Here is a 25,326-nt window from a genome sequence, read left to right as displayed (position 1 = left end):
GATCAAGACTGTTAATTTAAAAGGAGTTCATCAAAAACACGGGGATACAGTTGGAAACTTGTTAAAGGTAAATTTTGCACAAACATTTGGAAGTTTTTCTTTATACAGAGAACCTTAGAATTTGGAATAAATAACAAAATAGTGTGGTGAACAGGAGGACTTTAGGGACTTTTAAACTAGACTTGATGTTATTTTGGAAGAATTAAATGGATAGGACTGGTGAGATTTGTTGGGATAAATGGCCTGCTATAGTCTAGATTGTTCTAACGCTCTAATTACAGTAACTTATAGACATAATTGGCCTTATTTGGAATCACATTTAAGGTTCACGCTGCTATTCTGTTCTTGGTTATAAAACATGAGTCTACAGAGAAACAAGATAAGTTGTGAAATGCAATACTTGTCTAAACACACTACAATTTCAACACCCAAAATTACTGCTGCTGCCTTGCACAATCATTATACATCCATCCATTATCCAACCCTCTATATCCTTACACAGGGTCACGGGGGTCTGCTGAAGCCAATCCCAGCCAACACAGGGCGCAAGGCAGGAAACAAACCCCGGGCAGGGCGCCAGCCCACCACAGGTCACACACACCCACACACCAAGCACAACACTAGACACAATTTAGGGTCACCAATGCACCCAACCTGCATGTCTTTGGACTGGGGGAGGAAACTGGACTACATGGAGGAAACCCACGCAGACACGGGGAGAACATGCAAACTCCACTCAGGGAGGACCCAGGAAGCGAACTTAGGTCGCCTAACTGCGAGGCAGCAGCGCTACCCACTGTGCAACTGTGCCGCCCCAATCATTATACATTCAGAGCATATTCTATTTAATTCTGTAAAAAAACATAATTAAATATTAAAAAAAACATAATTGGGAGGTTTATGATGTAATATGTACATACTCTTTATCTTTTTACTTTGGAATGCAATTGATAGTATTAACAATGCCAGCAACAAAGGACAAAGTGGGCATTTTGCTGCATTTTCAGTTGCATACAAGTCCTGATAAAAGAGCATACTTAGCAGGGGGGGGAGAAAGTAAACCACACATCCTTCCACTTGCGGTTTCTGAGTTTCATCTAATAATAAAAATATGTCACTCAAAGAAGAGCTGTCATGTCCACAGAGACAACTTCAGATGAAAACAATCCTAAAATGGTAATTCACTTTTAAGTTTATATTCGTAAGCTGAACTCATTTTTCTATGCTGGGCAAAATATTTCCGCTTGATATCAGACACTGGATTTGTAACTGGAAAGGAGATTAATCCAGTCACCAGAGGTTACATTTTCCTTCCAAACTAGGTATACTGCCAAAAATGGCAAGAAGGAAGTTTGTAAAGTTATTAGGAACAGAAGAACAAACATAGTCAAAGCAATGAGCAAACTTCATAACCAGGGAGTGTAATCAAAACATAAGTTTAATATGTTACTGTCCTCTGTACAAATATATTTTATAAATGTACTTCTCTTTCCACTTACATGCACAGTTGACACAGAGCCAGATTTAGTACAGAGGCTCATCATTTAGAACTGCTAGGCAAAGCATAAGACAAGAGAGATAAAGACAGCTGAGGAAGCGTGCAGTCAGACTGACAACAGTCGTATGTTATTTATCGTCTGTCAGAGTCAGCATGCAACTGTATCCTCTTTGCCTTGTTTGGAATTGTATTATTCACCTAAGTGTGGGCCAGCACATGAAGAAAGAGTAAGAAGCCTTGAAGCGTTGCCCAACACACCTTTGAAGCTGACGGACGGATGGGGCATAACGTCATCCAATCCTGAAACTCTTTCCAATGCAGCAGCAAAAATGGCAGACTCTACACATTGAGCCCCCACTCCTGAACTGGATTCTTGCTATTGGCTTTCTTCATCTGTTATGCAGCGTAAGCCGTCATTAAAGAAAACAAAAGTTATTTCTCCTATGTGATTTCTTACCGCTGTATCACTAAAGGAGGGGTATTGTCTTTTAATATTATATCTATATAGATTTGGGTTATGTAACACGCCACAATTACAAAAAAACTCATTCCAGGCAGGGGGCATTAGGATAGAGGGAGTCAAATAGATCAAGTAACAAAGCCAACAGTGCAAAAAGCTCAAAGTCAATAACACAGAGCAAAAGATCTCTGGTAAAGTGTACCAAAGAGTAACATCTAACATATAGATTGATACATTTTTGTATGTCTTTATTTGTAAAATTAGCTTTATACTTATATAATGTTGTATAGAGCAAGGAAGCTACCACTATATCTTCATTGACAAGAACTGACCTAAAAGGGCCAGTTTGATGATTTGATTGCATCCTTTCTTTCTTAAAATTAGAGAAAATGCTGGACTGGCAAGAGGTAAAAGGCTTTGCATTAATCTGCCTATAATGGGTGCTCTGTTATAAGTCTGTGCAGGACATTTTATAAGCCATTATCCCCAGGTAGGCCATAACCTGGTCAGATAACCTGAGATGAAAGGGCAGTCCAGATGGAGGTAATGGTATGGTGTTCAGCCATAAGTCTTGTTATGAAGCAGGGACTGGAGGACTGAGGTGTACCAAGATAACTCTAAATTGCTAGTAAACGGTCAGCCTGTTTTATGTTTGTCTGCCTTTGCTATAGATATGCAGTTATCATACTTCTACAATCATTGTGTTTATTAATAAATTGTATTATTCTGTTTCTTAAAACAAGTGTGCCTCAGTTACCTTGATATACTAAGTCTAAAAGCCAGTGACTGCATCCTACAACAAAGAAAGTTAAAAAAAAGTATTGTAGGAGTCTTACATGTACTTATTTGCCTGATGCCTTTACCTGAGGTGATTTACAACATTTATGATATTATCAGTTACATTTCTTATTTCTTATCACAGGCAGGCCATGTGACTTGCTCATGGTCACACAGTGTCAGTACTCACAGTGTCAGTGTTTGAAGTCCAAAGCCTTAACCACTACACCACACTGCCTTGCCAAAATGTTTGATTAATTATTGCTGAAGGCAAGACAACAAAAGTGAGATTACTATGATGTCAAGCTAAAATTCCAAAATTAAAATGTTACCAAAAAACCTTGTAAAAGTAAAGAGTTTTTTAGAAAACCTGAAAATGAACTAAAAGCAGTCTTTTCTGTGCTATAGAGTATGTTTATCTTTCCTGACTTTACTGTAAAAAACACAGCTTTGTCTTTCTCATACAACCATTTCAGTGTGGTGAATTTATCAGACCCACTTTTTAAATGCTTTCTCCCATCAGATTTCATGATGTATATAAGAGTGAGTGTGAATGAACCAAGTGAAGGTGGTTCTGTGGGTTTGCTCTGACAGTTGCTTAGTCTTATTTTCTCATTAACAGTTGCCAGTAACACTTTAGTTTAGGTACTGCAAAAGTGAAACTATTACTCATTTACTATTATGTCACAAGAACACTATTTTGGGTCTTCATAACACTTACAAAGCATCAGTAAAGCGTGTATTCATCTCCGCATTGTGACTTACTAATACAACTTTTCAGTTGTCTGAGATGGCTTAACTGAGACACCTTTCTCTTGATATTACATATTTAGTACAAGAACTGTGAGTCCATCATATTAACAAGTCATTTTACCACCATGTCAACATGCCACAATGTACAGAAATGAATAACCCATCTACTGATGTTTAATAAGAGCAATGAAGACCGACAGGAGTCTTTGTTAAGGAGTTGTTACAGAAAAGTAACGGAGTAATAGATGCATTTTTGCAGTACCTAAACTAAAGGTGTCACTCAGTTTCCAGTTGAAATTCTTTGGCCTGTCTGTAAGGTTTACTAAGTAAAGAGTAAAGTTGTCTTAATCATTTCTTTGAATTTGTATCACTAAGCTTATGTGTAAAAATGAATAATAGGGATGATGTAGCCAAACCTTCAGGACAAGGTGCTGGACATGTTTCTTTGAAGAGCATTGTATTACCTAAGCCAAATTGAACATTTTATGTGTTTTTTCCATCCAACAGTTGATGTTTGAGACAGTTTAACCAACTTTTTGCAATGCTAAATGATGGGAACTCTACATATTGTCATCACAGCACTTTTGAAAAAAAAAACAAAACAGTTCTATATTGCGATGAAGCTGGTGTTGACCTTCCCTGCATCGTTAATGTTATTTGCTATTGTTCATGAGTTTGTTTTTGTTAACAGTTTCTTATTAGTGTTTAAAATGGATCGTTTAATTGTTTTCTTTCTTTACTTTTTTTTTTGCTTTTAATCAAGACCAGCAAGATGGTGCCATCCAAATTGCTCAGTACATCTACCACTGGATTGGTCATCTGAGGATGTCTCATTTTAAAAGTTCTTATCAGTAGAGCACTCAATGTCATAATGTCTAGGAATACTGGGTATGTACTTGCAAATGGAACTTCTGCCATGATGGGTCTGGGCAAAGGCCATTCCCTCGTAACGAATTCATAATCAAAGTTTATGGAGGAAACTGAAGATGGTAACAGCTCAACCTTGCAGCGACAGTGCTCCTTGATATCCCAGCCAGACTATCTACTCAGCACCTTCCCTCTGTCTGGTACGGCTCATTATGCCTAACACCTGCCAAGTCAGTATGCAATCTCGGAGTGATGATCAATGACCAGCTATCATTTACTGACCACACTACAACTGTCTCTCTTTCTTGCAGATTCATTCTGTATAACAATGGCAAGACCAGGCTAGATCTGATGGAATATGCAGCACAACTTCTGGTTCCGATGTTGAGCTTGTCACATCTTGACTACTGCAACTCTTTACTGGCAGGTGCACCTGCATGTGCTACCAAACCACTACAGATGATTCATTCAATATGCATGTCACTCCCCTTTACTGGTTGCTATACTGGTTTCTGTAGCAGCATGCATTAGGTTCAAATATAGATGCTAGCCTGCTAAGAATCCAATGGTTCAGTACCATGCATATGGAGGTACTCTCAAAGTCCTGAGTGCCTTCTTGCTCTTCAGGTCTGTTAATGCAGTGATTCCCAACCACTGTGCCGCGACACATTAGTGTGCCGTGAGAGATCATCAAGTGTACCGTGGAAAATTATTCAATTTCACTTAATTGGTATGAAAATGATTATTTATTTACTGCAAATAATTTGTCTTTGTTCGTCTATGGGACAGTGATAGGCAGAACAATTAAATACTCTTAATCTGTGTATCTACCTGTTGCCATTCAAACAGTAGAATTAGTGATGCTTCGGCTGTGACAGCAGTGATAGCAATGGATAAATATCTCAAAAGAAAAAGTACACAATCCGAACTGGGTCCTGGAGAAAATTGTGACCCAGATGAAGGCCCTCGTATGAGTAGTGGTCAGAAGAAAGCTCAGCTTTGTGAACAGACTAAGAAACAGGCATCTTTAGCGAGGAAAACCGTGTATGTCTTTCTTCAATTCCTGCGTGTATATCAGCATCGTGTTCAACTAAACAGGCCCAGGTTTCACACTAAGTAAGTAAATTGTGAGTAAATTGAAACTAGAAGATAATTATATGTCATTACATATACTTTTTGTGACATTTTTGTTTGGTGGTGTGCCGTGGGATTTTTCTAATGTAAAATATGTGCCATGGCTCAAAAAAGGTTGGGAAACACTGTGCTAATGAATGACATCTGGTGATTCCATCTCTAGGTGGCATCAATCCAGACTCTTTTCATGTGTATCTTTTAGCTGATGGAAAGAGGTGGCCTCTTCAGTGTGTTTAAGAAATATTTGAAGACTCTTTTGTTCTGTGAACAGATCGTGTCTGTAACTCTGCGAGTGGGCACCGTCGTTAGTGGTAGATTGTTCCGAATGTTCCTGCTTTTCTCCTTTAAGCTCAGGCACGTGAAGCCTTTGCAGGATTCTATTGAGTTCCGACTGCTCAAGTGTGACTGACGAAGACGCTGGTGCCACAGTGCCTAGCTGGGATGACGAGCTGCATTGACTATCGAGAACTCACATCAACTGAGAGGTTTGTGGAAGTCTGGATTCTTTGCGATCTGTACCTTGTAGCTGTAACGCTTTGAATTGATTAACAAGATGTTCATCAGGTGGACTTGCTAAACAAACTCTTCATATCAGTAAGCCACGCTGCTGTAGTAAGTCTAAATTCATTCCAAATCCTAGGGTTTTCTGCAAGTGCCGTTTTTTCTTTACTTAGCATAGATATTATTCCTCCATACAGTTCCTCATCTTGACTATGTGTCTCGTGGAAGGTTTCAAACAGCTGCACTATGTTGGTGAAATTTTCAGGAGTGTCTTTAAGGCTTTTGATTTCAGCCATGAGATCAGTAAGTCGATCTTGCCTTTTCATTATCCTTATATTATTTCACTTTTGTCCGTCCGTGCTCGATACAAACAACAGTTGCCACAACTACTATATCCCTCCACAACAATAGTGTGGAATAATAATGCAGTTTTGGTCTTATCTTCAATTCTTCAATGTGACCGAATATCGACTGTGGTATTTGACTGTTTATTCAGTGCATACTTACTGACCCGAAACTGCATTATGACACTGCCATTTTACACCTCCTCTTTCCTTTACTTTAAAGTAGGCCTCCCACCTTTGTTACTCACCAAAACTGCATTATGATACTACCTTTTTACACCTCTTTTTTCCTTCATTTCAATGTAAACCTCCCAATAAAATGAAAAGGCACATATAGCCTAGCTGCAACCAACAGAAACGGTCTCGCCAGCCTACATAATCACACCAACGCACAAAAGCAGAAACATCTGCATCACACGAGACCAACCAGCACAGGCAAGATGCCTTACAACAACAAAGACAACGTATCACAAATCACAGAACAACATTATCCAAAGGTCAGCGGCAGCAAGTCTTGCACCTAGACAGTGAACGAAAAATGAATTACACACACAGCCTTTCTGAAGATCAGCGGCAAACTGCCAGACAACAAGAAACATTATGACACAAAAAATACAGGGATTCTATGACACTGAGAACTCAAAACAAGATATTCTATTTATATTACGGCGTAGGCAATTTCCTGTTTGTTTATGACTATCACCAAGTCACAACCACAAACGTTTATTGACATTGGAGTTTATTTGCCAAGTCCTGTTTTTAACCATGGCAAGTTGTACACTACAATGTCCAGAGTTACATTGAAACCTGGGTTAAACGTACAGGTACTTGCAGGTTACATACAGGGGAATATTTTCACTGACAATAACGTTTATGCAACAAATTGCAATTATTATAGTCATTGATCTACTACATTACCTCACGGCCACAGTTCACATATACTGACTTGCATGTGCCCTGCATTTGCCTTCTTATAATGCAATATGTTCTGTTAAGTGTTCATGTTATACTTTGTATTGTAAATATTTATGCTGTTGTAAGTGACTATAATAACATCCCATACTAATCATGTGACTATTCTAATATTGAGTCCTCTCACAAGTCACAACTTATTAAAATAATCTCCTTTCTTACTGTAACATGTGATGTTCTTCTCTCCCTCATCATCATTTCATTAATGCTTTTATTCTTCTGAAATTTTCACAAGCACAATTTGCTAGTATGATCTTTAAGATCCTTAAGCACATTCCCTGGATTTGAGTCTGTGCTGCGACCACTCCCTGTAACTTCACTTGAGCTATACTTGGACATCGATAGCACAAGACAGCATGCGTACCCAGGCAAGCCAATTGTTAGCAGCAGTTATGTCACAATCGAGACTCTCTAACAAGTCAGGCTTTCTTAAATCAGGTAAAAGCACTAGTGGTCATCCATTATGCCTCATATTATATCATCCATCCATCCATTTTCTAACCCGCTGAATCCAAATACAGGGTCACGGGGGTCTGCCGGAGCCAATCCAGCGCACAAGGCAGGAACCAATCCTGGGCAGGGTGCCAACCCACCGCAGGACACACACAAACACACCCACACACCAAGGCCAATTTAGAATCGCCAATCCACCTAACCTGCATGTCTTTGGATTGTGGGAGGAATCCTGAGTGCCCGGAGGAAACCCACGCAGACACGGGAGAACATGCAAACTCCATGCAGGGAGGACCCGGGAAGCGAACCCGGATCTCCTAACTGCGAGGCAGCAGCGCTACCACTGCGCCACCGTGCCGCCCTCATATCATATCACAGTTTCTTAAATCTTTTCAAATTCAGGTACGGCAACCTTGCTTTCATTTACGATCATGCAGAGAAAGAAGATAACAGTACAGTACCTCGCAGTAGCTCAGTTCCTTTCCTTTCTTTTCGGATGGCAGTTTTTTGATTGTCTAATTCATATTGATTTTAAAATGAGAGTCTTTGTAGAAATGATGAACTAGTCCTGTGTTTTTCTGTTTGGTTTAGAGGCCTTCTCTTGTAATGATCAACTTTGTGACCTTTTCCTGTAACACTTGTTTCAATACAGTCCTCAGATGAATGTGTACTCAATTATGTTGGCCTGTACTATTATTCACTTTGAGTAAAAGTGTCTGCTAATGGAATAAATCTAAATGTGAAAGCCAGAATTTTAATTGTTGAGAACAGCAGAATTTCAGCTAACATCAGTAAAGTTTCAACTGTCTTCATTCATTTTTTCATCTCCTAGTTACTGTGGCATCAGGTGAATGTTCTTTTTCGAAGCTCAGAATAATAAAATTTACCCATGTAGCACTTTAGGTCAAGGCAGATTGTCCAGATTCACAATTCTTTCAATTAAGAAACCCCAAGAAGGGAGTTGTATATGAAGGGAATGATAGATTAATTTAGTGAAATGTACAACTTGAATGTACTAGAAAGAACACCTTGAATGAGCAAGTATGGATTTTAGACGATTTACATTTTAATGTCACATAACCAGTGTTTCACTGTTCTAGTTTTGTGATTATGTTGTGTTTATTAATAGGTTATCGCATCAGTTTTTCTGGATCAGAACAACTTCTGGACATATTTATAGCATAGGAGTTAACAGATGATTGGTTGCTTAAAAAGGTGCCAAAAAAAGTGAGTAATGGTGTTGGGAAACAGTCTGACTCGTAGTCGAGACTTGACACTAGTGAGGTTGTGTTAGTGTGCTCTAGAAGTGCTTCAAATAACACTGAAAAAAGAAAGATTGAAAATAAACACACATTGTATGGTAATAACTTGTGAATGTTTTTCACTGATAAATAGTCACATGAATTAATGAAGACCATCCACTGCCATGTCAGATCTTTCTGACTCACATTGCATTTTTTGCATCCTGCATTAAAGACCCAGGCTTTGCATATGGACCCTGGGGAGACTTGTTATGCCACTAAGTCCCATTCTTGCTAATTGAAATTTACTGGTAACGTTCTGTTCTTCTTAAGACATCTGAAGAAATATTGCTCAGTTTTTGAGGGTTTGGATTTTGCAATAGTATCTGGAGGTTTCCACATTCTTTCACATATCTGAAAATCATGTTATACAAGTTAATTTTAAATTGGCTTGCAGAGTTTTGCGTCTTTAACTACTTTCATTATCTTCAGGAGCCATTATAATGTATGCTTTAAAATTTGTTTGGGCTTCTATCTTTTGGGAAGGAGAAGTTTTATTTTCCCCTTTCTTTGTATTTTGAGTGTGATTTTCAGTTTTTTTCGGATAATCTGTTCTGTGATTTGTTGTCTTGTGCTCAACTGAGTAATTATGTTTAATAGACACAGTTGTTAAAGTCAAGTGTTTTCAAAAGTCTTATGTCTTTTTCATTTTGTTTTTATTTCAAATCACCTGATTATACAAGAATCTTCAAAGGACATGCCTTTCATTTTTTTTTTGGTATCAAATTTCCTGTGATTTGTCGTTATTTTAGATGTTTCCTTTTACTTTTGCACTCATGATTCATGACACGCAATTGGCTCACTCTGTACACAAATCATAGAATCTAAAGAACATGTCCTCTCAAAGAAAGTGGGTCACTTTTAAAGTGCAAATGTTTTGCTGTTGACTGGTCACTAGGCATTTTGCAGTATCAAAAACACCTGTCTCTTTTCTGCCTCCTAGTTTTCACACTGTCTTGTACATCCTCTGATGTCTTTCACTACACTCCAACACAATCCTAGTAACCTTAGTTCCAGTGACTAATTGATTATGTTGCTTTATCCTTACTGGACCTTCACCTGGGGCATATTCAATTACATGGGATATGGTTGCATTACAATAGCCTGATCCTGATTTGAAATTTGCTTCTAAATGGATGGAAATCACTTCACGATACCTTGGGATGTTGTGGTTGTGGGACTTTGTGGACCCCATTCAACTGCCTTAGTGTAAGGAATGGCCTTTTATGCAGTTAGAGTTACCATCCAGTTTCTAAGCATGAGCTATTACAAATTAGTGTGACTATGGAGGTTTTACACAGTGCTAATGACCACCAAACATCTGGATATTATTGAGGTCTCTGTAACCTAGAATGTCAACGCTCTGTGTTCCGGGATTAAAATTCAAGATCAGGTACAATTCCTATGGCATTTGCTTAATCTCCCCATGTTTGCATGGGATGTTCTCTGAGATGTCCAATGTCTTCCAATATCTGACAGGTGTGCTAGTAAGTGGACTACACTTGCAATTGACTGGCATCATGTCCCGGATTCATGATGGGTTTTTGTCCAGAGTTGCACTCCTTGTAACCTTCTGTTGACCTTAACCAGGTGGGAAAACTGAGGATGAATTTTATCTGTCTTAGAATACAAATGCAAAATGGAATCATGAAGTACTCACTACACGTGACAAACAAATTTAACTATTTGGGTAAAAATACACTAATTCTTGTATAATTTTGAAGCAATTGTGTGGTAGAACAAAATAAAAGAATGCTTCTTTGTTAAATGTAAAAATTAGTGGCATCCCCTAAGCCAAATAACTACTGTATATATAAACCATGGTGGTAACTTCATTTGGTCACTTTTTTATTCCTTTCAAAAAAGTTTATCTGTCCAGCCATATTTGTACAGAAAATGTATCCTTGCTTGAATGTTTTTTCATACTAGAATTTGATCAATTCTAGTATGAAAGTTTTGTCTTGCACTGATGTGTCATGTACCTACTCTGCCAGATACAGGAAATGGAAAGAATTTATTAAAATAATTTTAAGATAGATGTAAGGTTCTATAATAAATACATTAGATAGATAGATAGATAGATAGATAGATAGATAGATAGATAGATAGATAGATAGATAGATAGATAGATAGATTTTAATTAGTAAATGCACATAATTTTATGTTAACAGCTTGGTGATTAGATCTCTTGTAAGGGTATCTAGTTTGAGTAAAAAGGCAACAGTTGCACAAAACGTTTCCAGCAGATAGCTGTGCCTGTTCAATGACTTAATGAAACTTGCAAAATATTAACAAACATTTCATAACATTAGCAGATAAACTCAGTGCAGAAGGTTTAATACTGCAAGATAAAACTGAATTCAAGGGTTCAGTACATAAATGGGAGTCAAAGCATGCAGTTTAGATAAAAAATATCAACAGATAAATGCAGTAATTTTGCATTAACACAATGTGTCTTTTTTGTGGTTGCATGTACATTTTTCTTTGTTATTTTTTATATGGGGCCATAACCAAAAAGCAGCCATTCCGCTGTTTTTGCTGCTTCTTTGATTAGGGTCATGCTCTCTTTGTGCAGTTAACAGTTTGTAATTGCTTTTTACTCAACATAGCATTAGCAAAAGTATGAACAAAATAAATTTTCCATAGGATATTTTAGAAAATATGAACAAAGGTATCATTGGTTATTCATTGTTTTAAAAATGTTATACAGATATACTAGTGAATTTACAAAAGCAGGATTCAGCCTGGGCGGCACGGTGGTGCAGTGGTAGTGCTGCTGCCTCGCAGTTAGGAGACCCGGGTTCACTTCCAATGTTTGCATGTTCTCCCTGTGTCTGCGTGGGTTTCCTCCCAAAGACATGCAGGTTAGGTGCATTGGTGATCCTAAATTGTCCCTAGTGTGTACTTGGTGTATGTGTGTATACCCTGTGGTGGGCTGGCACCCTGCCTGGGGTTTGTTTCCTGTGTTGGTTGGGGTTGGCTTCAGCAGACCCCCGTGACCCTGTGTTAGGATATAGTGGGTAGGATAAAGGATGGATGGATGGATTCAGCCTTATCCTATACAATAAACAGTTCATTCAAATAACATGTCTAGTTTAAATTCAGAACAAACTTTGCACTTATATGTTTTTCTAAATTAAAAAAAAAATAATTTTCCCATCTTGCAGCCAACACTGGTAGCAACTACAACTCTGTATTTCATTAAGAAGGTTTGTGAATGTACTTAACAATATGAATAGGTAACTTCATTTTCTTCTTTTATGTAAAAATAAGTATGGAAATAAAACATCTTTAAATGTAAAAATGAAACATTTCTTATTAATACAATATTTTAAACAGTAAATCTTCAGATGTCATAATTAATGCAATTATGCAGTTTTCTCAAATGAAAGGTAAAGTATGGAAGACTCCATATCATTTTTTCACCTAGTTCTCCATCCATCCATTTTCCAACCCGTTGAATCCAAACACAGGGTCACGGGGGTCTGCTGGAGCCAATCCCAGCCAACACTGGGCGCAAGGCAGGAACCAATCATGGGCAGGGCGCCAACCCACCGCAGGACACACACACCCACACACAAGGCACACACTAGGGACAATTTAGAATTGCCAATCCACCTAACATGCATGTCTTTGGACTGTGGGAGGAAACCGGATCACCCTAGTTATTTCCCATAGTATTCATGTATTCATGTATGAACAGCAGTAGTACACGTATGCTACATATACACTCTTATTATAAAAACTCACTTTATTCCATGTTCAGAATCACCAGTGGTCAGAGTTGATTGATATCTGCAGCAGTTATCACAAGGCAGGAACCAAGCCTGGACAGGATGCCAGTCCATGACAATTCAGAGCCACACACTCACACTCATGCAGGATCAATTTAAAGTCACTAACTAAACTAAAACATACATTTTTGTGATTTTGGAGGAAACTCACAAAAACACAGAGGGAGTCTGCTACCTTGTCACAGACCTTGCCAATGTCAAAAGTTTAATACAGGACTCTGAAGTAGTATGGCAACAGCACTGAGCTCTGTGCCATTGCAGTTGTATATATAGCGTTAGAAGAGACAAGTTGTTGCATGTGGCGCGCTTACAGACGGTGTCATTCGTCTGCACTCTTTTTTTAGTCTTTTTTTCTCCTCTATCTGTGCCAAGCAGCAGCATTACCATGCTTCCTTTTATCTACACACAACTCGGACACTATCTAGCTTGTTTTTTGCAATAAGGATGTATTAAATTGTCAGCTTACCAGTAATCTGAGTGATCAACAATGTAATTAATATCCAAACCTCCTCTTCTGGGTAAAAATATCCATTTTGTTGTTTATTTGCTTTTTTTTTGCTTTTTTTGTAACTATAAAAGATCTGATAGTTAAACCTGCTCCTAATCCAAATGTCACAGAGCTCAATGACTGAACAAAGAGTTGCTAAATCAGTTGCTTTGAATTTATCTCAATTTTTTTACTTCTGCTTAGTAAGCTCCACCTCCTAGATGAAATTGAAAGCTAAACGATGTTAATAAATATTTGAAAAATTATCTTCATGCCAAGTAAAACCACACAATAAAGCTCCAAATTAAACTTCTTAATTGCATTCTGAAACAAATTTCACTTAATTTTTTTTAAAGAAGACTATCAAGCACATTTATAAGCCCTTGATTTCACTTATGTAACATCTTAAAATTATAATTTCTTTTTAAACGGCTATTGTGCTGATTCCTTTAAACTGCCATCATTTCAGTAGGAGAATTCTGTTGGTAGAAGGTGGTTACTATATGATCTGGAACCAATATGTCAAACCAAAAAAATCAAGTTGTGTACATCGTTGATTATGGTTTTTATAGAAGACTGGTCTGCAGAAACTCCCAGATCCTACTCAGAACTTTAAAATGGTAATAGAATATAATACATTTAAATGAACCTTTAATTATAATTATTAAAAACTGTTAGGGAAAATATGAGATCAACCTCTAAGGGGGTTGATGGTTAACAATGGCATAAGCTAAGCCCTTAACATGCATACTGTTTGCTGATTAATATATTGCAGAGGCATCAGGTAACTCCATATAATTTTAATAGCAGGGGGCCTGAACCTCCTTTTATGTGCTGCCCCATACCATACCTATTTTGAAAGTACTGTACTGATGGCACATTTATCTAAGCCACTGCTGGCTTTTAGCTTTGGCATTATCAAGTACTTTCCAATAGACTAAAAACTTTTAGTTTTCTACTACTTTCCCTTGCATCAATATTTAAATCAATGAATACAGCATAAATAAGGACACCAGGGTTCACACTCTGGGTCCTCCCTGTGTGAAGTTGCATGTTCTCACCGCGTCTTCGTGGATTTCCATCAGGTGCTTTGGTTTCCTCCCAGTGTCCAAAGATATGCAAGTTAGGTGAATTGGCGATCCTAAATTGAGCCTAGTGTGTAGTTGGGGTGTAAGTGTGTATGGGTTTCCTCCTGGTGCTCCGGTTTCCTCCCTCAGTCCAAAGACATGCAGGTTAGGTGCATTGCTGATCCTAAATTGTCCCTAGTGTGTGCTTGGTGTGTGTGTGTGTTTACCCTGCAGTGGACTGTTGTCCTGCCCAGGGTTTGTTCCTGTCTCGTGCCCTATGCTAGCTGGGATAGGCTCCAACAGACCCCTGTGACCCTGTTTAGGATTAAGTGGGTTGGAAAATGACTGAATGACTATCACATAAACTTTTATGCAAATCACCACAAGTTTAATTGCACTATGTACTAATGCCTGAGCACACAAAATTAAAATTTGAAAATTATAATATTGAAATAAATGAGTGTTATACAAAGCAAGCAACTGAATGCACAAAACTGCAGGTATCAAATTAAATAAATAAGACAAGAATGTTATCAATAAGATGGTTAAGTTTGCAGAGGATATAAAACTAGGGGGAACAACAGGTAATGCAAAACCAGCTAAATTGTTGCAGATGGACTTAGACTTAGGTTTTATCAATAAATCTGAATTAAACAAATTGCACAACTAATTACATTTGTTAGATGTTGTTGGATGGAAAATTGTATCCCATAATGAAAGAATTAATATTTATCCATCCATTTTCTAACCCGCTGAATCCGAACACAGGGTCACAGGGGTCTGCTGGAGCCAATCCCAGCCAACACAAGGCAGGAACCAATCCTGGGCAGGGTGCCAACCCACCGTAGAACACACACAAACACATCCACACACCAAGCACACACTAGGGCCAATTTAGAATCGCCAATCCACCTAACCTGCATGTCTTTGGATTGTGGGAGGAAACCGGAGCGCCCGGAGGAAACCCATGCAGACACGGGGAGAACATACAAACTCCACGCAGGGAGGACCTGGGAGGCAAACCCGGGTCTCCTAACTGCGAGGCAGCAGCGCTACCACTGTGCCACCGTGCCGCCCGAATTAATATTTATGCAGGAAAAAAATGTTTAAAAAAGTAAGAAGTATAAGACAGTGTCTTCCAAAAAATGTCAGTCTGTGTTTGTTTGAACACAAAGATCTAAGTATTGTTTTACTAAGTAATACCAGCATATGATTAGATTAAGCTGGTAGATTACGCATAACAGCACAAAGAGCAACCGGGAAATCAATTTTCACAAAAGAATTTATAAAAGGAGGTTTTGAGAAGTTAACTCTGATCGTTTGCAGCCCACAGATCTTGCCTCATCTGTAAGCCACGCTGGTTCAATTACTGAAAACCTTTCTGCTTAGCTTTTTGACTCCCCTCCCATACAGTAGCTAAGCCGACATTTCTCTTTTTAACTTTTCTACTCCTTTTTTGACAATAGCAGTATTTATAAATTGCAAAGAAAACAGGACATCATCCCCTTCATCTAAAACTTTCCCAAGATGGGATGTCAACTTTTAATTCAAGAGGTTATTTGGAACAGTCCCTGGTTAAGACAGGAAGTTGTTCTGAAGGGCAGATGTGGACAGTCCAGACTTCTGAAGGCAGCAAGTGGGACCACAGAGCCTTCAGGGCATATCCCTTAAGAGTTTGGGACTGAGTGGAGATTCAGTGTCATTTGCGGCTGCCAATAAATGCACTCCTCCGAAGAGAGTTTGGTTAACCCGAAAGTCCTTCTTGTAAGGCTAGATTGAGCACCATAAGTTCTCCCTTGTTACCCATTAAAACAAGGGTCCTCAATCATGGTCCTGGAGGGCCGTAGTGGCTGCAGGTTTTGCCCAATTGCTTAATAAAAAGCACTTATTGCACAAGTAACACTTCTGCTTCACTTTTGTTGTCTTGCTCGTTAAGATTTTGAACCTTTATTGCTTATTTTAGTCTTAAACATCTGTATTCTTGGTTTTTAATTGCTTCTAATTAGTGTGGAAGACGAATGTTCTCTTCGTTCCCTTGTACTAATTCATGTCTGAGAAGTAGGCTTTATGAAACCATGTAAAAGCATGCTTTGTTTTAGCAAAACAGAAAAATATTTGTGCAAAGGACTCAAGGTCTGAGCATTCCACACATGAGTCTGCCTTATCACGTTTTCCCTTAGCTTACATCTGAACGCCATAACAAAAGGAGCCAAGAAATCAAGTTTTACAAGGGACGTTAAAGGGGCTCAAGGTTTGTGTATAATAAATGTGTTGACTGTTACATTTTATAATGATATTAAATCACGCATTCTAGATGTATAAAACTGGACCCCACCCAACAGAAGGGGTTCAGAAGAGCCCTGACGCTGTCATGTATATGTGATTGTCTGCTTTTCTGAAACTCTTCTCACCGTGACTCTGAAAAATAAAGCTGCTTTATAACTGCACCTGCTGTCTGGTCTGAGTTTTCATCCACATTAGGAATAACATGCAAATGACAAAACAGACCAGCATTTCTCCATTTAGATTGTTACCATTTACACCTGTGTGTATTTATCATGCACTGTTTGGTTTAATTAAATGCTTGGAAGGAAACTGAAGAGAAAAAAGTTAAGGACTGAGAATTACTCATCCATTTATCCTTCAGATCATTTGGATGATATCCTTAGAAAGGGGAAAAAAATCTAGGATATAAGAATTATCTGACATAGCAGAGTTAAAACACTAACCAGCCAAGAAATTAAATTATTGGCAAGAATTGCTTTCTAAAACAAAAACCTGCAGCCACTGCAGCCCTCCAGGACTGTGATTGAAGACCCCTGCCTTAAAAGGACCTCCTGTCAATCTCACTTGGGGTCAGGAGAAGATTATAAGAAAGGGCCTTACCTATCAGATCAAATCAAATCAAATCAAATCAAATAGCCTTTTATTGTCAGTTCACTCTATAAGTTGAACATACAGGAGAAAGTGCTTTACATATTAAAGAATAGAAAAATGAAAGACATAATTATAAAAAAATAAATCAACATTAACATCGAGTAAGAGTAAGGTTCAATGGCCAGGGGGGACAGAAAAAACAAAAAAACTCCAGACGGCTGGAGAAAAAATAAAAATAAAAAATAAAATCTGTAGGGAGGATCAGGATACAGGAGAATCAAAATATTTCAATTCGTGGTACAATAAAATATTAAACAAGTATAAAAGTATAACATATAGATAAATAACATTAGAACTTGTAAAGTAGACCTGTGTACAATGTGCAATAGTCATTAGTGCAAAAGCCAATTACATTAAAAAATGAGAAGGTGCATTATAGAGCAGCTCAGTGTTTCTCAACCTTTAAGTATTTGCGACCCGAGTTTTCATAACAGTTTCAATCGCTCCCCCCCTAACTTTTTTTGAAATGTAGATGCATATTTTATTAAACCTACTTAACTTTTTTGTCTAACTCTATATTTATTATTCTAGTATCAGAATGTAGTTTAAGTTAAGTTGTTTTGGTTTCAACAAATGTCTTTTTCATATGTTTGATTCTTGTTTTCTTTTTTTCTCATCTTCGCGCCCCTCTTTTTGTTACTTCGTGCTCCTCTAGGGGGGCCCATCCCACAGGTTGAGAAATACTGGAGTAACTTATGAGATGTACAAAAATACAAACATATAATATATAATACCAGCTGAGGTAGGGTACTTGATAGATAGTGACTCTTGTTATGGTCCGGGGCAGGGGGCAAGGGAGAAGGTAGTGGACAGAGTTCAGCATCCTGACAGCTTGGTGGATGAAGCTGTTAGACAGTCTTTTGGAGTGGGCCCGGAGGCTGCTGTACCTTTTCCCTGAGGTTGAGGAGGCTAAAAGGGGAGTGAAAGGGGTGGGAGGAGTCACCAGCAATGCAGATGGCTCTACGGGTGAGATAGGTGTGGAAAATGTCCTTGAGTGAGGGCAGTGGGGCACAAATGATCTTACTGGCTGCATGCACTATACGTTGCAGGGACTTCCTACAGGAGGCAGTGCAGCTTCCATACCACACAGAGATGCAGCTAGTGAGGATGCTCTCGATTGTGCCCCGGTAGAAAGAGCACATGGGGCTTTCTTGGCCAGTGATATGGTCTTAGCTAACAAGGAGAGGTCCTCGGAGATGAACGACCCCAGGAACTTGGTGCTACTCAGCCTTTCCACAGCTGCACCGTCGATAGTTAGTGGGGGGTGATGTGAATGACCTCTCCTGAAATTGACCACGATCTCTTTGGTCTTTCACATGTTCAGGAAGAGATTTGTTGTCTTTACACCAAAGGACCAGTTGGCTCACCTCATTCCTGTAGTTGGCTTTATCATTGTTGGTGATGAGGCTGACCACGTGGGTCTGCAGGGTAAAGAGCAATGGGCTAAGCACACACCCTTATGGGGCCCCTGTGCTTAACGTGATGGTCTTAGAGGTGTTATTGCCGACGTGCACATTTTGTGGCCTCCCTGTAAGAAAGTTCAACACCCAATTGCAGAGATAGATCTTGAGTCCCAAATGGCTGAGTTTTTGTATTAGCTGTTGGGGAATGATTGTGTTGAATGCTGAACTAAAATCTAAGAACAATACTCGCACATAGGAGTTCTTTGAATCCAGGTGGGTGAGGGCTGGATGGAGAACAGCAGAAATGGCATCCTCTATGGACCTGTTTGACCCTTATGCAAAGTGAAACGGGTCATGGGAGGGGGGAAAGAATGGACTTAATGTTCTGCATAACCAGCTACTCAAAGCATTTCATGAGGGTGGAAGTCAGTGCTACGGGCCGATAGTCATTATAGCTAGATGGGAGGGGCTTCTTAGGAATAGGAATTATGGTTGTGACTTTAAAACATGTGGGAATAACAGCTTGATCCAGGGAGATATTGAAGATGTCAGAAAGGACATCCTTGAGCTCCTCAGCACAATCCTTCAAAGCACGACCAGGTATGTTGTCTGGTCCGACTGCCTTCCATGGGTTGATCCTAGAGAGGTTTCTCTTCACGTTGACTGGGTTCAGATGTATTGTCTTGGTTTTCTCTGAGCTCTTTTGTGTCTCGAACTGAATAAAGAAGTCATTTAGGCAGTTAAGCAGTGTGATGTCACCTTCACATGTCTGTGGTGGGGGTTTGTAATTAGTGAGGGTTTGGATGCCACACCAGAGACTCTCTGGTGTTCTCTGGTGTTGCTAAAGTGTCCAGATATTTTCTTCCTGTACTGCTTTTTTGCTTCCCTGATGCCACGTGACAAGTTGACTCTGGCTGTGGCTAGTCCTGCAGTGTCACTGGCCCTAAAGACTGCGTCACGGATCCTCAGAAGCCTGTGGACCTCTCCTGTCAGCCATGGCTTCTGGTTAGCATGAACAGTGATACTTTTGTAATGGGTGACATCATCAGTACATTTTGCAATGTATGCTGTAACCACCTCAGTGTACTCTTCAATGTCTGTCTGGTCATTGTAAGTAGCTGCTTGTTTGAAAATGTCCCAGTCTGTAGTGCCAAAACACTCTCACAGAGCACTGGAGGCACCCTCTGGCCATACACGTACCTGCTTTTGCATTAGTCTGATGGTTCTCACTCTGGGTCTGTATGCAGGTCTCAGCATGATGGTGATGTGAACAGAGAGACCTAGGTTTGTGGGGGCGGCCTTGTAGGCTCCCTTGCAGGTTGTGTACACCAAATCCAGTGAGTTGTCTCTTCTTGTAGGAAAGTCCACATGTTGGTGTAATTTGGGCAATAAAACATTTAAATTTGCGTGGTTGAAGTCTCCTCCTGTGATGAGGAATCCATCTGGGTGTGCTGTTTGTTGTTCACTAATGTCCTGGTAGAGTTAATAAGATGCTACAGATGTTCTATCAGATGGTTGTGGCGAGCACCCTCTTCTACGCGGTGGTGTGCTGGGGAGGCAGCATAAAGAATAGGGACGCCTCATGCCTGGACAAACTGGTGAGGAAGGCAGGCTGTATTGTAGGCATGGAGCTGGACAGTTTGACATCCGTGGCAGAGCGACGGACACTGAGCAGGCTCCTGTCAATCATGGAAAATTAACTGCATCCACTAAACAGTATCATCTCCAGACAGAGGAGCAGCTTCAGCGACAGACTGCTGTTACTGTCCTGCTCCACTGACAGACTGAGGAGGTTGTTCCGTCCCCCACACTATGCGACTCTTCAATTCCACCTGAGGAAGTAAACGTTAACATTATACAGTATAAAGTTATTGTCCATTATACCTGCATTTTAATCACTCTTTAATTTAATATTGTTTTTTATTAGTGTGCTGCTGCTGGAGTATATGAATTTCCGCTTGGGATTAATAAAGTATCTATCTATCTATCTATCTATCTATCTATCTATCTATCTATCTATCTATCTATCTATCTATCTATCTATCTATCTACTGAGAAAGAAAAAAAATAAAACATTATTAGCTTTCATTCCTTTAAGAGGAAAGGCTGACCTCTGATATTATCAGAAGATCCTGTGAAGAATTTAAGATCTTTATGGACTATAAGAAGGTTTAAATTGATTCTAAGTGTGTATAATTAGAAGGATGTATTCCTTAGGAATTCAAATGGCTGTTTATTTCATGTTTTAGGATATTCCAGTATATCATAAATTAAGATTTAACCTAAGCTATGTATAACCTCAAAAGGAACTGCTAGGGTTTTTTTTTTCTTTTCTAGGATATAAAAGAGAGAACGGGTTTACTTTAGATATTCTGCTAAAACCCAAATCAGTTGACTGAGTTGGGAAGAGGTAGTATCACATTCTCTCTACTCACCAAGAATTAAGAATAAAGAAAATATTTTTTTAATTGGGTTTAAGTTGTTTTTCGACTTCAGCGCTCACAGTTTTTAGGCCCAACGTGGGACAGAGACAGTGACTCCTTGAGCGCGATCGTCCAGAGGACCGGTGAAAGGACCGATTCCGGCCGGGTCGGTAGGACCAGATCCGAAAAAAGTTAGGACTGGCCTGCCTCTGCCGAGTCCCGCTTGAAGAGCCCTTGTCCTCCTCTGATTTTTGCTGAAGTCAAGTGAACTGGGAACTTCTAGACGGGAGGAAAATTCTTGGTGAGTACCTGGGGTTTTCTTAACTTGGAAAGATAGACTTAGCCGATTAAGGCGCTTGCGGACGGAAATAAAAAGTGCCAGAATAGTTAGTGAGTACGCCAAATAAGTGAGGTGTTGAGAAGGCTTAGTTAGTACGCTTCCTGAAACGGGACGGAGTCTTATACCGGCTCGGAAAAATAAATAAAAGGCAGGGAGTGGGAAGAATAGATAAAAAGGAAAACACCTCACGAGCGGGACAACAAAGCACTGTGGCGGGAGGGCGATATACTTTTGCCTCTTATAGTCTGGTCATATTCCTGCTCCAACGGGTTAATCTGCTGTGGATACCATAAGCGATAATTAGTTGTTAGACGACTGGAAAAGGGGTTGGCACTGAACTGTCAAAGCCCCAGACTCAGTGGTCAACAAAACTGTTAGTCCGCTAAAGCCACGAAGCAGCAGATAGTGATCCGGGAAACGGAAGGGACTGGAGGCAGAAAACCGCAGGGGCTGTAACCTTATACTTTGTAGTATTAGTGCTATCCAAAAATGGGAAAAACAAATAGTAAACCAGTCAAGATCCCTTTAGGAACTCAAAAGTCTTTTTGGAAGGATTGTTTTCGGAAGACTTACCACACCCCAGTACGGGTCCGAAGGGAGGATCACCTAGAAAATTAGTGGAAAAGACAACAGGGCTAGACTTTAAAAAAGCGTGTAAAAAATGGAATAAACAAAGCAGTGGTAGATGGCCAGTTGAGGGAACTCGGGATATTTTCGAAATACAAAAAATTAGAAAAATCCTCTGTAGAAACATGCAAAGCTGCTGGAAAATGGGTCCCTATAGGATGGATATGTTTGATAGATGGGAACTAGTAATTAAAGATCGAGCAATTGAGGCGATGCGGAAGCGCAATGAGACGCTTTCTGCTGAAATTAAGACCCGAATAGAAAAAGAAGAAATGTTGCTAGCATTACAAAAGAATAAGACGGAACCAGAGCCAGGCAATAGGTGAAAGAAATCAGATAAAAAGAATCCCCTTTACCCAATCATTCACACCCCACCTCCTTATCAACCCCTACCACCTCTTCCTCCTGCTCCAAATGCCCCACCGGCTCCTCTAGTAGCCGATGATTTACTCGGAGCAGATTCACAGCTTCACTATGACTCGTCTTCTCATTCAGACCGGATGCGAAGACCGAGGCGCCCGGCTTGGAGACAATACTAAATCCCAGCCACATGCTTCACTCCAATCCCTATTTCTAGCCATACAAGAAGCCGAAATTACAATCACACCGAAGCCCCCGATTGGGATGCAGCTTTATTTCCCTAAAGCCGCAGAACTCTGGAGCCGAATTTTCATGTCCCAAACCCCAGGCACAACCCCAATCAACCCGCGGGAGCTAATAATCCCACCACTGTTATGATACATCGAAATTGGGACATCCAAGAATTAAAAGATGTGGTGTCAGAACTGCCAGATCCAAAGGGAGTCGCTGGCTTAAAATTTGTTGAATCACTTCAGCAGCTGGATGACATGTATAAACCAAATGCTGCGGAGTGGACGCAGGTGCTGCGCCGAAAGCTAGGCACCACCTGGGCAACAGTGAATCACGGAACCAGAGGGGATGGAAATGCTTGGAGATGGGATGAATCCTTGAATCGTGATAATCAGGAGCCCCAATTTTTAGAACAATGGGAATTATTAAAGACTGCAATTGCAGGAAAATACAAAAGGGAACAGATTGGTCACTTATATCAGCTGCCAAGCAGTGGAAAGATGAGACGGTTGATGAATGGGCCCATAGAATTCAAGACCTGATGGCTAATCATTCTGGTTTGCGAGAGAACGAAGATTGAAACCGCGCTGCTGTTCCCCCTTTCGTCTCAGGTTTAAGAAGCGACATACAGAATAAAGTCAGAACGTCTTGCATAGGCTGGGAAAGTGCTACTTTTGAGGAAGTGAAACGCCATGCTGAGCATGCTGAGAGACAATCTAAACAAAAAGAATCTGATACGCAAACTAAATTGATAGCGGCACAGCTTCAATATTACACTGGGGGAACGGGTAGGGGCAGAGGATTTCAAGGTCGAGGTCGTGGCAACTCCTTCAGATGGAGAGGAAGTGGAAAGGGAAGAAGGCTCCAGCTCTCCATGCCTACTGACCAGTTCACCCAGATACTTAAATCATCAGAACAGTTTCACACATCTTACACCTGCTACTACTGCTGTGAAGCTGGCCATTTCAGATGTAATTGCCCAAACAAGCGTTCACCTCCACCACTTCCACTCCCGGAACCCAGTGATAATACCTGGTCCTATGAATTAGCAGGGACCCCTAGCCATTTTTCCCAGTTTCCCTTGCTCACCATCATGCTGATGCAGACCCTTTACTAACTTTGATAGTAAATGGTAAGGAAACTGTTTTCCTTGTGGACACTGGAGCTACCGCTCAACTTTATCGCTGTTGGAGGTCCCTGCCTCGAAAGACACTGTGAAGGTCCTCACTGCCTCAGGACAACCTCATACTTTATCAGTATCCAAGCCTCTTCAAGTTCAACTGTCCACTGATAGTTCAATTTTGACACATCGATTCCTGTTAAATCATCTGTGTCCAGTTAACTTATTGGGAAGAGATCTCATGACTAAACTGTCTGTTTCAATCTCCTTATCTGAACAAGGATTCTGTTGCTCCATTCCTAAGCTCCTGTGCCAAAATCTCTGACCCCCTCGACCTTCTTTTGCTGCCTGGACCCTAAACATTTCCCCACAAATATTCCTTCTTAATGTCCTCCATGCTTTCCCGTCCTCTAATTTTCCCCACCTCCAAGTCCCTGACACTCTTCACTGTACTGCCCAATATTTCCACACTGAAGTTGATATCCCTTGGTTTGAATCTTTTCTCTCCTCAGCCCCTTGTCCAGAGAGTCTTCACATCCCTTGTATTTTCATCTCTCCCACTAAAGCTGCTGCTTCAGTTCACCTTACACACTTACAAAACAATTTCTATTTAGAAGGTGCAGTCCCCCATGTTTCCCTGGCAAAATCTAACACTGCTTGTTGGGTAGAAATTGGGGACTGGGTTGAACAATGTCAAAATAGGACTCATTGGACATACATTGCACCAGGAATTTTTGTCACCCTTGATCACCTGGTTACTAAGGTGATAATCCAAATCGACCTGCCAGTCATTTGTTCCCACTGTCACCCATCTCCTTCTCTGTATTCCTTGCAAAGAGAATCTTTACCTTGGCTATCTATTGTACAATTCCTGACATTCTGTGGTCTCAGGGCAAAAACAATTTTTGCAGGATCGCAAATTGTGAACCTTTAGTGGTCTTCCCAAAGTCATCCTTCCGGCCTCGTCGTGCACAATATCCTCTTTCTCCCGAGGCTGAACTCGGAATTGCTGCTGTACACAAAGACTTAGTTGAACGGGGAGCTATAATTCCTATTAAGTATTCTCCTGTTAATTCTCCCATTCTGCCAATAAAGAGGTCCAAGACCTCAGACAAGTCAATTCTGCTATCTTTCCTAGAGCACCGATCGTACCTAATCCTTCCACTATTCTGTCTACAATCCCTCTTTCTGCATGTTATTTCTCCGTTATTAACCTTGCAAATGCTTTCTTTTCTATTCCTGTACACGCTGATTCTCAATTCTGGTTTGCTTTTACTTTTCAAAATCGACCGTTATGCCACAAGGTTATACGGAAGCTCCTTGTATATATTGACAGGTGCTTGCTCAAAACCTGGAAGGCTTCTGGCCTAACAGGGGAAGTGTATTACTACAGTACGTTGATGACTTATTGCTCTGTAGTGAAACAGAGGAAGCATGCATGCAAGATACGGAATTATTATTAAGATTTCTTGCGGAA

The 25,326-nt window shown here is 40.0% G+C and overlaps 1 protein-coding gene across 8 annotated transcripts in view; it reads right to left on the bottom strand.

The window, feature by feature from the left end:
- The window catches only part of LOC120525126 (NXPE family member 3-like), a 172,213-nt gene extending 158,616 nt beyond the window's left edge, over nt 1-13,597 (bottom strand). For 7 of the 8 annotated variants that reach the window (XR_005632893.1, XM_039747171.1, XM_039747168.1 and 4 more), the window contains exon 1: nt 13,321-13,597. The gene's annotated coding sequence lies outside the window, so the exon portion shown is untranslated. Of the gene's footprint in view, nt 1-12,810; nt 13,071-13,320 lie in introns of those variants that run through there. The other variant, XM_039747169.1, reaches the window with a different exon arrangement.
- Between the last annotated feature and the right edge of the window lie 11,729 nt (nt 13,598-25,326).

The sequence above is a fragment of the Polypterus senegalus genome, chromosome 3 (genome assembly GCF_016835505.1).
Source record: "Polypterus senegalus isolate Bchr_013 chromosome 3, ASM1683550v1, whole genome shotgun sequence".
Lineage (NCBI taxonomy): Eukaryota > Metazoa > Chordata > Cladistia > Polypteriformes > Polypteridae > Polypterus > Polypterus senegalus.
This window is presented reverse-complemented; position numbering and strand designations above follow the sequence as displayed.